General features: G+C 43.8%; 1 protein-coding gene across 1 annotated transcript in view; it reads left to right on the top strand.

Annotated features, from left to right (window-relative positions):
• The first annotated feature begins 7620 nt into the window (after positions 1 to 7620).
• The window catches only part of LOC115128539 (phosphatase and actin regulator 4A-like), a 58565-nt gene continuing 48691 nt past the window's right edge, over positions 7621 to 17494 (top strand). Inside the window, exon 1 of the mRNA XM_065018135.1 lies at positions 7621 to 7924. The gene's annotated coding sequence lies outside the window, so the exon portion shown is untranslated. The remainder of the gene's footprint in view (positions 7925 to 17494) is intronic.

Raw genomic sequence — 17494 nt, 5'->3', positions numbered from 1 at the left:
ACAAAGTTCTCCGCCACGGCACCACCCAAGGGGGGGGCGCCAACCCAGACAGGAAGATCCCTCAGCTATGAGTAGTTTGCCAAACAATTCTGAAAGTACATGCAATTTTCACGTGTTCCACCGCAAACTGTCATAATCAAATCTCACAAGTATCTGACACAGCAGGCTCCCAGCTACTACAGTTGAAGTTGGAAGTTTACATACACTTAGGTTGGAGTCATTAAATCCCGTTTTTCAACCATACCACAAATTTCTTGTTAACAAACTATAGTTTTGGTTGGTCAGTTAGGACATCTACATTGTGCATAATACAAGTAATTTCTCTAATTGTTTACAGACAGATTATTTCACTTATAATTCACTGTATCACAATTCCAGTAGGTCAGAAGTTTACATACACTAAGTTGACTGTGCCTTTAAACAGCTTGGGAAATTCCAGAAAATGGTATCATGGCTTTAGAAGCTTCTCATAGGCTAATTGACTTATTTTGAGTCAATTGGAGGTGTTCCTGTTGATGTATTTCAAGACCTACCTTCAAACGCAGTGCCTCTTTGCTTGACATCATGGGAAAATCAAAAGACCTCAGAAAAGAAAATGTTGATCCTCTACAAATCTGGTTCATCCTTGGGAGCAATTTCCAAAAGCCTGAAGGTACCACGTTCATCTGTACAAACAGTAGTACATAAGTATAAACACCATCTGACCTCGCATCCATCATACTGCTCAGGAAGGAGACACGTTCTGTCTCCTAGAGATGAACGTACTTTGGTGTGAAAAGTAGAAATCAATCCCAGAACAACAGCAAAGAACCTTCTGAAGATGCTGGAGGAAACAGGTACAAAAGTATCTATATCCACAGTAACACGAGTCCTATATCAACATAACCTGAAAGGCCGCTCAGCAAGGAAGAAGCCACTGCTCCAAAACCGCCATAAAAAAGCCAGACTACAGTTTGCAACTGCACATGGGGACAAAGATTGTACTTTTTGGAGAAAAGTCCTGTGGTCTGATGAAACAAAAATAGTACTGTTTGGCCGTAATGACTATCATTATGTTAGGAGGAAAAAGGGGGAGGCTTGCAAGTCGAAGAACACCATCCCAACCGTGAAGCAAGGGGGTGGCATCATCATGTTGTGGTGGTGCTTTGCTGGTGCACTTCACAAAATAGATGGCATCATGAGGAAGGAAAATTATGTGGATATATTGAAGCATACTTCCAAAATTGTGGCAAAATGGCTTAAGGAGAACAAAGTCAAGGTATTCAAATCAAATCAAATCAAATTTTATTTGTCACATACACATGGTTAGCAGATGTTAATGCGAGTGTAGCGAAATGCTTGTGCTTCTAGTTCCGACAATGCAGTGATAACCAACAAGTAATCTAACTAACAATTCCAAAACTACTGTCTTATACACAGTGTAAGGGGATAAAGAATATGTACATAAGGATATATGAATGAGTGATGGTACAGAGCAGCATACAGTAGATGGTATCGAGTACAGTATATACATATGAGATGAGAATGTAGACAAAGTAAACAAAGTGGCATAGTTAAAGTGGCTAGTGATACATGTATTACATAAGGATGCAGTCGATGATGTAGAGTACAGTATATACGTATGCATATGAGATGAATAATGTAGGGTAAGTAACATTATATAAGGTAGCATTGTTTAAAGTGGCTAGTGATATATTTACAACATTTCCCATCAATTCCCATTATTAAAGTGGCTGGAGTTGGGTCAGTGTCAATGACAGTGTGTTGGCAGCAGCCACTCAATGTTAGTGGTGGCTGTTTAACAGTCTGATGGCCTTGAGATAGAAGCTGTTTTTCAGTCTCTCGGACCCAGCTTTGATGCACCTGTACTGACCTCGCCTTCTGGATGATAGCGGGGTGAACAGGCAGTGGTTCGGGTGGTTGATGTCCTTGATGATCTTTATGGCCTTCCTGTAACATCGGGTGGTGTAGGTGTCCTGGAGGGCAGGTAGTTTGCCCCCCGGTGATGCGTTGTGCAGACCTCACTACCCTCTGGAGAGCCTTACAGTTGAGGGCGGAGCAGTTGCCGTACCAGGCGGTGATACAGCCCGCCAGGATGCTCTCGATTGTGCATCTGTAGAAGTTTGTGAGTGCTTTTGGTGACAAGCCGAATTTCTTCAGCCTCCTGAGGTTGAAGAGGCGCTGCTGCGCCTTCTTCACGACGCTGTCAGTGTGAGTGGACCAATTCAGTTTGTCTGTGATGTGTATGCCGAGGAACTTAAAACTTGCTACCCTCTCTACTACTGTTCCATCGATGTGGATAGGGGGGTGTTCCCTCTGCTGTTTCCTGAAGTCCACAATCATGTCCTTAGTTTTGTTGACGTTGAGTGTGAGGTTATTTTCCTGACACCACACTCCGAGGGCCCTCACCTCCTCCCTGTAGGCCGTCTCGTCGTTGTTGGTAATCAAGCCTACCACTGTTGTGTTGTCCGCAAACTTGATGATTGAGTTGGAGGTGTGCGTGGCCACGCAGTCGTGGGTGAACAGGGAGTACAGGAGAGGGCTCAGAACGCACCCTTGTGGGGCCCCCGTGTTGAGGATCAGCGGGGAGGAGATGTTGTTGCCTACCCTCACCACCTGGGGGCGGCCCCTCAGGAAGTCCAGTACCCAGTTGCACAGGGCGGGGTCGAGACCCAGGGTCTCGAGCTTGATGACGAGCTTGGAGGGTACTATGGTGTTGAATGCCGAGCTGTAGTCGATGAACAGCATTCTCACATAGGTATTCCTCTTGTCCAGGTGGGTTAGGGCAGTGTGCAGTGTGGTTGAGATTGCATCGTCTGTGGACCTATTTGGGCGGTAAGCAAATTGGAGTGGGTCTAGGGTGTCAGGTAGGGTGGAGGTGATATGGTCCTTGACTAGTCTCTCAAAGCACTTCATGATGACGGAAGTGAGTGCTACGGGGCGGTAGTCGTTTAGCTCAGTTACCTTAGCTTTCTTGGGAACAGGAACAATGGTGGCCCTCTTGAAGCATGTGGGAACAGCAGACTGGTATAGGGATTGATTGAATATGTCCGTAAACACACCGGCCAGCTGGTCTGCGCATGCTCTGAGGGCGCCGCTGGGGATGCCGTCTGGGCCTGCAGCCTTGCGAGGGTTAACACGTTTAAATGTCTTACTCACCTCGGCTGCAGTGAAGGAGAGACCGCATGTTTTCGTTGCAGGCCGTGTCAGTGGCACTGTATTGTCCTCAAAGCGGGCAAAAAGTTATTTAGTCTGCCTGGGAGCAAGACATCCTGGTCCGTGACTGGGCTGGGTTTCTTCTTGTAGTCCGTGATTGACTGTAGACCCTGCCACATGCCTCTTGTGTCTGAGCCGTTGAATTGAGATTCTACTTTGTCTCTGTACTGACGCTTAGCTTGTTTAATAGCCTTGCGGAGGAATAGCTGCACTGTTTGTATTCGGTCATGTTGCCAGACACCTTGCCCTGATTAAAAGCAGTGGTTCGCGCTTTCAGTTTCACGCGAATGCTGCCATCAATCCACGGTTTCTGGTTAGGGAATGTTTTTATCGTTGCTATGGGAACGACATCTTCAACGCACGTTCTAATGAACTCGCACACCGAATCAGCGTATTCGTCAATATTTTTATCTGACGCAATACGAAACATGTCCCAGTCCACGTGATGGAAGCAGTCTTGGAGTGTGGAGTCAGCTTGGTCTGACCAGCGTTGGACAGACCTCAGCGTGGGAGCCTCTTGTTTAAGTTTCTGCCTGTAGGCAGGGATCAACAAAATGGAGTCGTGGTCAGCTTTTCCGAAAGGGGGGCGGGGCAGGGCCTTATATGCGTCGCGGAAGTTAGAGTAACAATGATCCAAGGTTTTACCACCCCTGGAGTTGCCATCACAAAGCCCTGACATCAATCCTATAGAAAATTTGTGGGCAGAACTCAAAAAGCGTGTGCGAGCAAGGAGGTCTACAAACCTGACTCATTTACACCAGCTCTGTCAGGAGGAATGGGCCACAATTCACCCAACCTATTGTGGGAAGCTTGTGGAAGGCTACCTGAAATGTTTGACCCAAGTTAAACAATTTAAAGACAATGCAACCAAATATTAATTGAGTGTATGTAAACTTCTGACCCACTTGGAATGTGATGATAGAAATAAAATCTGAAATAAATCATTCTCTCTACTATTATTCTGACATTTCACATTCTTAACATAAAGTGGTGATCCTAACTGACCTAAAATGGAATTTCTACTAGGATTAAATGTCAGGAATTGTGAAAAACTGAGTTTAAATATATTTGGCTATGGTGTATGTAAGCTTCCGACTTCAACTGTGTCTAATCAACGCAACATTGACATAGTCACTATTTTCTTAAAAAGCCAGCCAATTCATTTCCAGTAATATTGCCCCTGTCTGTCTGTGAAGTGCACATTTTTCTATCCGTCCATGTGTAGCCTGTTGATGTGATAACTGTCTTGTGGGTTGACAGAAATACTTTCCCCAAAACTTTCTCAGTTAAATGTTAACCGCAAAGTGGGCTTAACTGGCAGAAGTACAGTATATCATGAGTAAGTATATCATTTGTATATATTATTTGTTAATTGCTAACTTTGCCATGAAATGAGCAGCAGCAGTATAGAACCATCTCTAGACAGGCACAGTAAAACAGCACATTCCTCACTCTCTCCATGTGCAATTAAAGTGCCAGATGCCCAATGAAAGGAGAATTAAACCCCCCCAAAATATTTTTCAAAAGCAAGATCTTTACTTTTTTATTTTACAGGGCCCGCTTTAAGTTGTTTACTAACCATTATCTTACCAGGTATATTGACAGAACTTTCTCTCGTACACTAAGGTCCCGGGAAAGAGTTGCAGGGGAGAGAAGAAGAGAAGGCCGTGCCAATTTGAAAGCTACACCAACATTTTTTTTTTTTAAAGTAGCTCTGATGCTAGATAAGTTTGGAGACCACTGGTATAGATCCATAGATACAAGGAGCGCACTTCCATCTCAAATGACCCAGGCAAAGAGCAAAATCAGCTTTAAAAAAACAAATTAAACAACCCCTCACGGCTCAGGGTTTCTCAAACTGTTTGACCCCTTTTGTGACAGAAAATTCATCAGGGGCCGCCTCATAACTCGAGTGATAAAAAAAATTGTATACAAGGAGTTTTACTATGACTTCAGCAGTGCATGGTCGAATAAACCAAGTCTCGGGCTCTGGGAAGGAACATTTTAAAAGACCATTTCTTGGCATCAGAGAGAAGATTTTGCCATTCTCAAGCTATTTTCCTGCAATTCCACACGCCTCTGATTGGTTAAAAAAGGGTTGGGCCTGGAGAAATGTAACCACTCTCAAATTCATAGCCAGAGCTAGGACTGACAATCCATGATATCAAATTATAGTTTTAACAATGTTTTGAGGCTATACAGTGTTTGTTTACATTTACATTGGATACAAACATTGGAGTAAAACAAGCTTTTATTTTGCTTTTATTTTGGGTTCTGATGGGGTACAACAGTTGAACTAAGTACATGAGGCCTTTGTAAGTTATATTCTTCAAGAATCAATGGGTATATCAGGGTATTCCATACCAAAAATGAATGTAGCAAATAAGGCTTGAAGCTTTAAACTAACAGAGCCTTTATGTAAAAAAAAAATGGGGGGGAATCAAATAAATATTTTAAATTGAAAAATGTAGCACTGTGGAGCACTATGGATACCAATATTCATAGCCTCCCAGGCCAATGTATTTAAATAGGGAACAATTTTGTTTTCAGCAGTTTTATTTCCATGATTGATGTTGTAAAAAATGTAATTTAGGAAATCTGTTCCCATGTATTCCCATCCATAATAGAGAGACACTTTGTATACAAATGTAAGAAAGGTTTGAATTGATTATGTTTTGCCTTCTTGCTGTCAATTTGCAGTCTGCAAATGATTTGTAATTATATTCCGGATTATCCTGGATGTACAGCATGTTTCCATTTATAGATTAATTGCTTGTAATTAGGGGTTGGAACTGAAATTATTTTCCAATCATTCTGTTCCGAACAGAACCCCTTGTTTTTTAAATTCCGTTTCAGTCTTCAGACCAACATTATAAAGTAACAGATTGTATAGTTCCTTTTCATTCATTTAAAAAAAAAAAAGTTTGAAATCAACATCGTTTTTAGATTTAGCACATTATTTTACCTCAACAATTAGAACATGTTTAATTGGTCAGTTAGGCTATTCCTAGCATCATAATTTCACTGAATTACAAAATGATATACTAGATTTGATATACAATTTTTGGAACATAATATAACATTATTAACCAGTTCTCAAGATTTGAAAAAACGGTTCTGTTCCGGAACACTATAGATCGCTTTTGTTCCCGGTTCTGTTTCCTTTCCTCAAAAATGGTTGTTCTATGTCCAGCTTTCGGTTCTGTTCCCTGATTGGTTGTAATTATCATGTTGACTGTACAATCTACACACACACAATGCATAGCCCGGGTAGCCATTTGATTAGCTGCTCAGGAGTCTTATGACTTGGGGGTAAAAGCTTTTGAGAAGCCTTTTGGTCCTAGACTAGCCATGCGGTAGCAGAGAGAACAGTCTATGACTGGGGTGGCTGGAGTCTGATATAAAGGTCCTGGATGGCAGGCACTTAGTCCCAGTGATGTACTGGGCCGCACACATTAGCCTCTGTAGTGCCTTGCGGTCAGAGGCTGAGCAGTTGCTGTACAAGGCAGTGATGCAACCAGTTAGGATGCTCTCCATGTTGCAGCTATAGAATGTTTTAAGGGTCTGAGGACCCATGCCAAATCTTTTTAATTTCCTGAGGGGGAATAGGCTTTGTTGTGTGTCACTAGTTCAAGCCTAGGGGATTGGGGCAGAGGAGGAAGCAAATATGTTAGCAGCACATTGTCGTCTGTCACACACATGCACACGTACGCCACTTCTTTCGTTGGAGAGTAAGACATATCAGATTGTACACCAGTATTTTTTTTGCTGTATAATAAATACATTTGTTGCTGTATAATAAATAGCCAAGCCTTTTTGTGAAATAGCACAAAGGTCTTTATGCTCTCTTTATACTCTCCATGTTTACGTCCCAAACGGCACCCTAGTCCCTATATAGTACACTACTCCTGAGCAGGGCTTTCTTTCTTTATTTTACCTCCCTCCCTCCCTCCCTCCTGGCAGCACAAGCAAGGTGTGGCCTTACCTTTACCCTGCAATTTGACATAATGACCAGCAGAGATCAGCATACTCACATTTTTGACATAGTCCTGCAGCTGCACAGCGAGCATTAGTGTAACTTCAACAATGCAATCATACCACAATAAGATTAACATAGCACGATCGGTTAATTGCACACAAGGTTCAACCGAAATTTGCCTTCCGCTTTTAACCAGCCCACTCCGAAATACACGTTCAGTACCAGTCAAAAGTTTAGACACACCCACTTATTCAAGAGTTTTTCTTAATTGTACTATTTTCTACATTGTAGAATAACAGTGAAGACATCAACACTATGAAATAACACACCTGGAATCATGTTTAACACTTTTTGTGTAACTACATGATTCCATATGTGTTATTTCACGTAATTGCAAAGGTGGAGCGCTTCATCTTGCACCTTCAGTGCGCCTGTGCGAAGTAATCTCCGCACACCTTCGACAGCGATTTCTGAGCACTGTTTTCAAATTGTTAGCTGGCTAGCTATGCAAGCTAATATTTATCTAAGCAGTGTAGCTATGTACAATTGAAAATGTATATAATATACTAACCTGATGATAATAGTTGTTGCCTAGCTTTTGGTACTTTTGGTAGCTAAATTAGCTGGTTAGTTTAGCTAATTCCGTCTGGCTTCAGTTGTGTTGATTGAACGACGTAGCCAGCTAACAAGGGATTTAAAGTCGAGCGAAGCAGGAAGCAGCTTTCAAAGGTAAGTGCAGCTAATGTTCGCTATTATATCTTATTTCTCAAGATACACAACTGTCTCGGTGAGAATGTACATGTATTGTCTTCATTGTTAGTTCATTAAAGTTGTTAACTGGTTAGCTAATATATAACTATACTAGTGATGAATTAGCCAGAACTCTGAAAGCTAGCCACCTGTTGCTACCTAGAGCAAGCTAACGTTAGCAAATGTGCTTGTAAACTCTAGTACTGTGCTATAACTAGTCTATCACATCACTTGTTTGGTATCAATAAACTATCTAATTTTGTCATTAACTTTATAGTTACGAGTAAATCTATTCCGTCTCACTAAATGTTCATATTTTAGTTAACCAGCTAGTTAGCTGATAAGCTAGTGCAACTAGATAGTTATCCAGGCAGGTCAGGTGCAGTGCAGTGCACCCCCATATTCCATAAGACGTTTGGCTATTCTTTTGTGCCACTATAACGTTACATGACATAGTATTTAGTCGGCAAAATGTTGGTTAAATTGATGGTACGTTATTTAGTTGGCACATTAGTTATTTCTGTTTGGTGATAGACAGTCAGTGCCCTGCTGGTTTGGCCCCCTGCAATGCCAAGTGTCAGAACAACAATATTGTGGACAGAATTCAAGGTAATTGAAGTAGACTTTGAGTTTAACCACAATTTCAGACTACGTTTCCATCTGTATGCCATCGAATAGGCCTAAAAGCAGTTCAGCAGACACACGCAAAAGTACCAACAAGGCGTTTTTAAATAGGCTAGATCTATTTTGTCTAGTAAAGCCATCAGTTGGATTGTTTTCAGGACATTGTGTCAACAAAAAAAACCTGTAGATAGACCCATACAGTAACCTTGCTTCGTCCAGTAACAAGCCATTGTTTACAGATTGCTCGTTGCGGACGACTCCGTAGCTTAGCATCCTTGATCAACCTATACTATTGTCCCACTTATCAAATGAAATTGTATTGGTCACATACACATGGTCAAGTGTAATGGGATGAATACGAATAGGTAAATATATGGATGGCGATGGCTGATGCAGGCAAGATGCATTAGATGGTATAGAATACAGTATTTACACATGAGTAATGTAGAATATGTAGACGTTATTAAAGTGGTGCTATTTAAAGTGCATAGTGATACATTTGTTAAATACATTTATTAAATGTATTAAAGTGGCCAGAGATTTGAGTCTATGTTGACAGCAGCCACTCTGTGTTAGTGGTGGCTGTTTAACAGTTTGATGGCCTTGAGATAGAAGCTGTTTTTCAGTCTCTCGGTCCCAGCTTTGATGCACATGTACTGACATTGTCTTCTGGATGATAGCGGGGTGAACAGGCAGTGGCCCGGGTGGTTGTTGTCCTTGATGATATTTTTGGCTTTCCTGTGACGTTGGGTGCTGTAGGTGTCCTGGAGGGCAGGTAGTTTGCCCCCGGTGATGCGTTATGCAGACCGCACTACCCTCTGGAGAGCCTTGCGGTTGTGGGCGGAGCAGTTGCTGTACCAGGTGGTGATAAAGCCCGACAGGATGCTCTCGACTGTGCATCTGCAAAAGTTTGAGTGTTTTAGGTGACAATCCAAATTTCTTCAGCCTCCTGAGGTTGAAGAGGCGCTGTTGTGCCTTCTTCACCACGCTGTCTGTGTGTGGACCATTTCAGTTTGTCTGTGATGTGTACATCCAGGAACTTTAAACTTTCCACCTTCTCCACTGCTGTCCTGTCGATGTGGATAGTGGGGTGCTCCCTCTGCTGTTTCCTGAAATTTCGTTTTGTTGACGTTGAGTGAGAGGTTATTTTCCTGACTCCACACTCCCAAGGGCCCTCACCTTCTCCCTGCAGGCCATCTCATCGTTGTTGGTAATCAAGCCTACCACTGTAGTGTTGTCTGCAAACTTGATGATTGAGTTGGAGGCGTGCATGGCCACGCAGTCTTGGGTGAACGGGGAGTACAGGAGAGGGCTGAGAACACACCCTTGTGGGCTCCTAGTGTTGAGGATCAGTGGGGTGGAGATGTCTTTTCCTACCCTCACCAGCTGGGGGAGGCCCGTCAAAGTCCAGGACCCAGTTGCACAGGGCGGGGTCGAGACCCGCTGTCTCGAGCTTAATGACGAGTTTGGAGGGTACTATGCTATTACATGCTGAGCTGTAGTCAATGAACAGCATTCTTACGTCGGTATACCTCTTGACCAGATGGGATAAGGCAGTGTGATGGTGATTGTGTCATCTGGACTTTTTGTGGGGGATGTAAGCAAATTGGAATGGGTCTTGGGTATCAGGTAGGGTGGAGGTGATATGATCCTTGACTTGTCTCTCAAAGCACTTCATGATGACAGAAGTGAGTGCTACGGGGCCATAGTCATTTAGTTCAGTTACCTTAGCTTTCTTGGGAACAGGAACAATGGTGGCTATCTTGAAGCATGTGGGCCCAGCAGACTGGGATAAGGATTGATTGAATATGTCTGTAAACGCCAGCCAGCTGGTCTGCGACTGCTCTGAGGATGCGGCTAGGGATGCCCTCTGGCCCAGCAGCCTTGCGAGGGTTAACATGTTTAAATGTTTTACTCGCGTTGGCCATGGTGAAGGAGAGCCCACAGGCTTTGGTAGCGGGCCATGTCAGTAGCACTGTGTTGTCCTCTAAGCAAGCAAGGAAGTTGTTTAATTTGTCCTGGAGCAAGATGTCGATGTCCGCGACGGGGCTGGTTTTCTTTTTGTAATCTGTGATTGACTGTAGATCCTGCCACATACTTCTTGTGTTTGAGCTGTTGAATTGCAGCTCTACTTTGCCTCTATACTGACGCTTAGCTTGTTTGATTGCGGAGGGAATGGCTACACTGTTTGTATTCGGTCATGTTTCCAGTCGTCTTGCCATGATTAAACGTGGTGGTTCATGCTTTCAGTTTTGCGCAAATGCTGCCATCTCACCGCGGTTTCTGGTTAGAGACGGTTTTTAATGATCACAGTGGGTACAACATCACCGATGCACTTGCTAATAAACTCGCTCACCTGGTCAGCGTATATGTCAATGTTGTTGTCTGTGGCTACTCGGAACATATCCCAGTCCACGTGATCAAAGCAATCTTGAAATGGGGAATCCGATTGGTCAGAACACCGTTGGCTAGACCACGGACGTTTCCTGTTTTAGTTTCTGTATACGGGCTGGGAGCAACTAAATAGAGTCATGGTCAGATTTGCTGAAAGGAGGGTGGGGGAGGGCTTTGTATGCATCGCAGAAGTCAGAGTAGGAATGGTCCAGAATCCTACCAGCTCGTGTCACGCATTCGATATTCTGATAGAATTTAGATTAGCTTCGTTAAAATCCCCAGCTACAATACATCAATAAATGCAGCATCAGGATATATTAACACCCCGGCAGTCCTACAATGTAAGCTAGATGCCCTCAATCTCACTCAAATCATCAAGGAACCCACCAGGTACAACCCTAACTCTGTAAACAAGGGCACCCTCATAGACGTCATCCTGACCAACTGGCCCTCCAAATACACCTCCGCTGTCTTCAACCAGGATCTCAGCGATCACTGCCTCATTGCCTGTATCCGCCACGGAGCCGCAGTCAAACGACCACCCCTCATCACTGTCAAACGCTCCCTAAAACACTTCTGTGAGCAGGCCTTTCTAATCGACCTGGCCCGGGTATCCTGGAAGGACATTGACCTCATCCCGTCAGTTGAGGATGCCTGGTCATTCTTTAAAAGTAACTTCCTCACCATTTTAGATAAGCATGCTCCGTTCAAAAAATGCAGAACCAAGAACAGATACAGCCCTTGGTTCACTCCAGACCTGACTGCCCTCGACCAGCACAAAAACATCCTGTGGCGGACTGCAATAGCATCGAATAGCCCCGTGATATGCAACTGTTCAGGGAAGTCAGGAACCAATACACGCAGTCAGTCAGGAAAGCTAAGGCCAGCTTCTTCAGGCAGAAGTTTGCATCCTGTAGCTCCAACTCCAAAAAGTTCTGGGACACTGTGAAGTCCATGGAGAACAAGAGCACCTCCTCCCAGCTGCCCACTGCACTGAGGCTAGGTAACACGGTCTCCACCGATAAATCCACGATTATCGAAAGCTTCAATAAGCACTTCTCAACGGCTGGCCATGCCTTCCGCCTGGCTACTCCAACCTCGGCCAACAGCTCCGCCCCCCGCAGCTCCTCGCCCAAGCCTCTCCAGGTTCTCCTTTACCCAAATCCAGATAGCAGATGTTCTGAAAGAGCTGCAAAACCTAGACCCGTACAAATCAGCTGGGCTTGACAATCTGGACCCTCTATTTCTGAAACTATCTGCCGCCATTGTCGCAACCCCTATTACCAGCCTGTTCAACCTCTCTTTCATATCGTCTGAGATCCCCAAGGATTGGAAAGCTGCCGCAGTCATCCCCCTCTTCAAAGGGGGAGACACCCTGGACCCAAACTGCTATAGACCTATATCCATCCTGCCCTGCCTATCTAAGGTCTTCGAAAGCCAAGTCAACAAACAGGTCACTGACCATCTCGAATCCCACCGTACCTTCTCCGCTGTGCAATCTGGTTTCCGAGCCGGTCACGGGTGCACCTCAGCCACGCTCAAGGTACTAAACGATATCATTACCGCCATCGATAAAAGACAGTACTGTGCAGCCGTCTTCATCGACCTCGCCAAGGCTTTCGACTCTGTCAATCACCATATTCTTATCGGCAGACTCAATAGCCTCTGTTTCTCGGATGACTGCCTTGCCTGGTTCACCAATTACTTTGCAGACAGAGTTCAGTGTGTCAAATCGGAGGGCATGCTGTCCGGTCCTCTGGCAGTCTCTATGGGGGTGCCACAGGGTTCAATTCTCGGGCCGACTCTTTTCTCTGTATATATCAATGATGTTGCTCTTGCTGCGGGCGATTCCCTGATCCACCTCTACGCAGACGACACCATTCTATATACTTTCGGCCCGTCATTGGACACTGTGCTATCTAACCTCCAAACGAGCTTCAATGCCATACAGCACTCCTTCCGTGGCCTCCAACTGCTCTTAAACGCGAGTAAAACCAAATGCATGCTTTTCAACCGATCGCTGCCTGCACCCGCATGCCCGACTAGCATCACCACCCTGGATGGTTCCGACCTTGAATATGTGGACATCTATAAGTACCTAGGTGTCTGGCTAGACTGCAAACTCTCCTTCCAGACTCACATCAAACATCTCCAATCGAAAATCAAATCAAGAGTCGGCTTTCTATTCCGCAACAAAGCCTCCTTCACTCACGCCGCCAAGCTTACCCTAGTAAAACTGACTATCCTACCGATCCTCGATTTCGGCGATGTCATCTACAAAATGGCTTCCAACACTCTACTCAGCAAACTGGATGCAGTCTATCATAGTGCCATCCGTTTTGTCACCAAAGCACCTTATACCACCCACCACTGCGACTTGTATGCTCTAGTCGGCTGGCCCTCGCTACATATTCGTCGCCAGACCCACTGGCTCCAGGTCATCTACAAGTCCATGCTAGGTAAAGCTCCGCCTTATCTTAGTTCACTGGTCACGATGGCAACACCCATCCGTAGCACACGCTCCAGCAGGTGTATCTCACTGATCATCCCTAAAGCCAACACCTCATTTGGCCGCCTTTCGTTCCAGTACTCTGCTGCCTGTGACTGGAACGAACTGCAAAAATCGCTGAAGTTGGAGACTTTTATCTCCCTCACCAACTTCAAACATCAGCTATCCGAGCAGCTAACCGATCGCTGCAGCTGTACATAGTCTATTGGTAAATAGCCCACCCATTTTCACCTACCTCATCCCCATACTGTTTTTATTTACTTTTCTGCTCTTTTGCACACCAATATCTCTACCTGTACATGACCATCTGATCATTTATCACCCCAGTGTTAATCTGCAAAATTGTATTATTTGCCTACCTCCTCATGCCTTTTGCACACATTGTATATAGACTGCCCATTTTTTTTCCTACTGTGTTATTGACTTGTTAATTGTTTATTCCATGTGTAACTCTGTGTTGTCTGTTCACACTGCTATGCTTTATCTTGGCCAGGTCGCAGTTGCAAATGAGAACTTGTTCTCAACTAGCCTACCTGGTTAAATAAAGGTGAAATAAAAAAAAAAAAAAAATGGTTTACATAGAGTCCAGTCAAGTTCTTTTAGGGCCGTCGTAGAAATATTGGATATGCCTCTGTTGACGGGAAACCGTTATTTTGGTGAAACAGAATAGGCTAGGTTGATCATGGATTCCAGGCTACGGAACCTTCCGCTACAAGATATGTAACAATGGCTCGTTGCGGAACGAAGCATACAGTAGCCCATGAATATAGGCTCTTTTTCATAAGCCCCATCTGGATGAACTACAATTTAGTTTCACTGTTTTATAAGTACTTGGAACTTGAGCAATGTCTCATTCAGCAGCATTAATATTAGTCTCAAGTTTAATAAGCCTATGCCTAGTTCAGTTTCATCTCTCTGGTTTCATTATGCTTGTGATTTGAAACAATAAGTGTGTAACAATGTAAATCATGTCACTGGGCGTTTAGTTTCCAAAAAATAGAGAGAGAGGAGCAAATACTTCCCAGGCATTCCATTGCATTCATTTTCTGCGTGTTCCAACAAGTGTCCACTGCCTTCAGTGCTGACTGGAGGTTGGAAAAAGCTCTGTAGCACAGGATACCTCAAGGTTTGTCTGACTTGTCAGGTTCTTCTAGAGAGAAGATGAAAGAAAGGGATTGTTTTACTACAGTTCTATCATATTGTGGGTCGTTTTAAAGGTAAGGCTCTGTTTCTATAGGCTGCTTTAACACTGCCCTGCAAAAGGTGATGGAAGTCTAGTCTGGGTTCAAGTCCATGGTTTTAGGGAAGAGATTGGAATGTAATTTTTCGGGACAGAACATTAGAGTTCTTCGCCCCCCCCCCCCCCCCCCCCACCCAGCAATATGCTTTACTCTGCTCTAGGAACAAGCCGTTAATAAGATGTCAGGGAGTACAGAACAGGCTGCAATGGTTGTCGCTCTCTACAATTTTTCTGAAAGCTATCACACAATTAAAGTGGAGAGCAGCTGATTTAGCACCAGAAGGCATTTTATGTAGGCATTTTTAGCCTTATGCAGTTATTGCCCTCCTACAGTTCATGCATTACTAATCTATAGCCTAATAAGTAATACATTAATAATTTGGCAGGTGCTTATATTTGTCCCAGTGTGTATTGTGTGTATTATACGTATGTGTGAGTTGGAAATGTGTTTTTTGCATATCCCAACTACTCCTGAGACGCCCTCGGACAGTTGAGTCACGGCCAGGGTCTGGCATTATCAACGGCAACCCTGACGCAATTATGTTTAGGTGCTTTGCTCAAGGGCACATCAACAGATCACCTTGTCTGCTCAGGGACTCAAACTAGCGACCTTTCATTAACTGGCCCAGTGCTCTAACCGCAGGGCTACCTGCCACCCATGCAAGCTAGGTATGTATGTAATTGGCACAGTCAAGGGAGCACCCACAGTGAAAGTACATACAATTCTCTGATCACCTTACCAAACCTGGAAATCTGGCTTCCTGTGTTACTTTATTCCTTTCTGTGTAATTTTCTGCTTTCCTGATGCAAGAGAGGACTCTAAAACAGTCACTCGTGTATGCAAACAACCTAAACATACCAGTAAGCACAGAGAGACAGGTCGTCACCTGCTCTGCTCGCTTACCCTTTGACGCAATGTAAAATGGCTGTAGACAAAGGGGTGTGTGTGTAACTATCTGTTGCTTGTTCAAGTGTGGACCTGTTGTGGTGTATTATGGATCCCTCCCCCTTGCCCTCAGAACAGCCTCAATCTGTCGGGCATGGACTCAAAAAGGTGTCAAGTCTTCCACAGGGATGCTGGCCATGTTGACCCCAGTGCTTCCCACAGTTGTCAAGTTGGCTGGATGTCCTTTGGGTATTGGACCATTCTTGATACACACTGGAAGCTGTTGAGCATGAAAGCTGTGTTTCAGTTCTTCAAACAAACCAGTGTGCCTGGCACCTACTACCATAACCTGTTCAAAGGCACTTTAATCTCTTCTTGCCCATTCACCCTCTGACTGGCACACATACACAATCCATGTCTCAATTGTCTCAAGGCTTAAAATCCTTCTTTAACCTGTCTCCTCCCCTTCATCTACACTGATTTGAAGTGGATTTAACAAGTGACATCAATAAGGGATCAAAGCTTTCACCTGGTCAGTCCATGTCATGGAAAGAGCAGGTGTTCTTAATGTTTTGTTCACTCAGTGTAGGTCTACAAATAAATAGCCTACTGATTATCCCATTAAATATAGGACAAGCAGAGTAACTAGGGCCAGGCAGACACTTTGCAGGCTCTGTCTAGTTCCACCAAGTGCCTGATGATCCAGCTGGCAGTGGGGATTAGTTGGGCTAATATAAGTGGTGTACAGAGTGGTGTACAGAGTGGCATACAGACGGACACTGCTACTGCTGAGAGGAATGACATCACGTGTGTGTGTCTGTGTACACTACAGTAACACTGGACTAGTCTCCAAACCGGTTAGACATTTACATTTACATTTAAGTCATTTAGCAGACGCTTTAGACAGAGCACAGCTGACCAGGCGTGAGATTACTGCAACAGGACAACTTAGCCCGACTGTTCTATGAATGATTTATTTCGGCTAAATTAGTGTTCAGGTTCAGTAGTTCAAGCAGTGTGTTTTTGGTGTTGTCACTCTTCATGATTAGGGCTGTGACTGTAATTGAATGAGTGTAACTGATGGTTATGGATGGAGACCACCATTTAAATAAAATAACCGTCAAAGTTGTTTAAATAGGCCTACATTTTTTCAATGTAGGCCTTGGTCTTTTCAAACCGGTTGGATGTGTCTGACTGTTCATTAACTATTCAACAGCAGTCGACAAGGTTGTTATGGCTGAGGCCACTAATGTTGTCAAATGGACAAGGCGCCAATCCTCTCCAACCTGGCATGGTTTCATTTGATACTGTAATTTATAGACTAACACTGATAAATTGTCTATTTACATGTTGTGTGTATTTGTTTCTATTTTAATGATTGTCAATGTCATACTGTTGCATAGCCGTCTCTCTCCCCTTCATACTTTCCTTGTCAATTCATTATCTTATAGGCTTTCTGAAAGTAGGCTAAGGTAGGGCCAGGTTTTTTAATACCTTTTTTAAGGAAATTATAAATATTTGCTCTTGTGTCCGACATACGCTGATGGCTTTGATTGACGGGTCCTTTTACGGGAGTGTGAGTTGGCTGATTCTCGCTATAGGCCTAGATGTCCATTCAGGAAGTTTCCTAAAGTAGCCTGTCTATATTATCTATTTTAATAAGAATGATTTAATCTTGTAAAAGGCCTATTTTCAGAAAAGGCCCTTTCTCACCAAATCTGTTATTTTCGTCTGAATAATTCGGAGGGAAAAAAACATACACCCACTTCTTGTTTATTACCCCATTCACACCAATTGTGAAATATCGTCCTGCCACAGTCTGTCAATTATTTATTCAGAACAGGTTAGGGTTTTGCGTCTTTTCACATGTGAAAATATGTTTGCCGATAGAAATGA

Source organism: Oncorhynchus nerka, linkage group LG4, assembly GCF_034236695.1.
Source record: "Oncorhynchus nerka isolate Pitt River linkage group LG4, Oner_Uvic_2.0, whole genome shotgun sequence".
In the NCBI taxonomy this organism is placed as follows: Eukaryota; Metazoa; Chordata; class Actinopteri; order Salmoniformes; family Salmonidae; genus Oncorhynchus; species Oncorhynchus nerka.
Note: the sequence above shows the minus strand (reverse complement) of the source record. Positions and strands in the feature narration are given on the sequence as shown.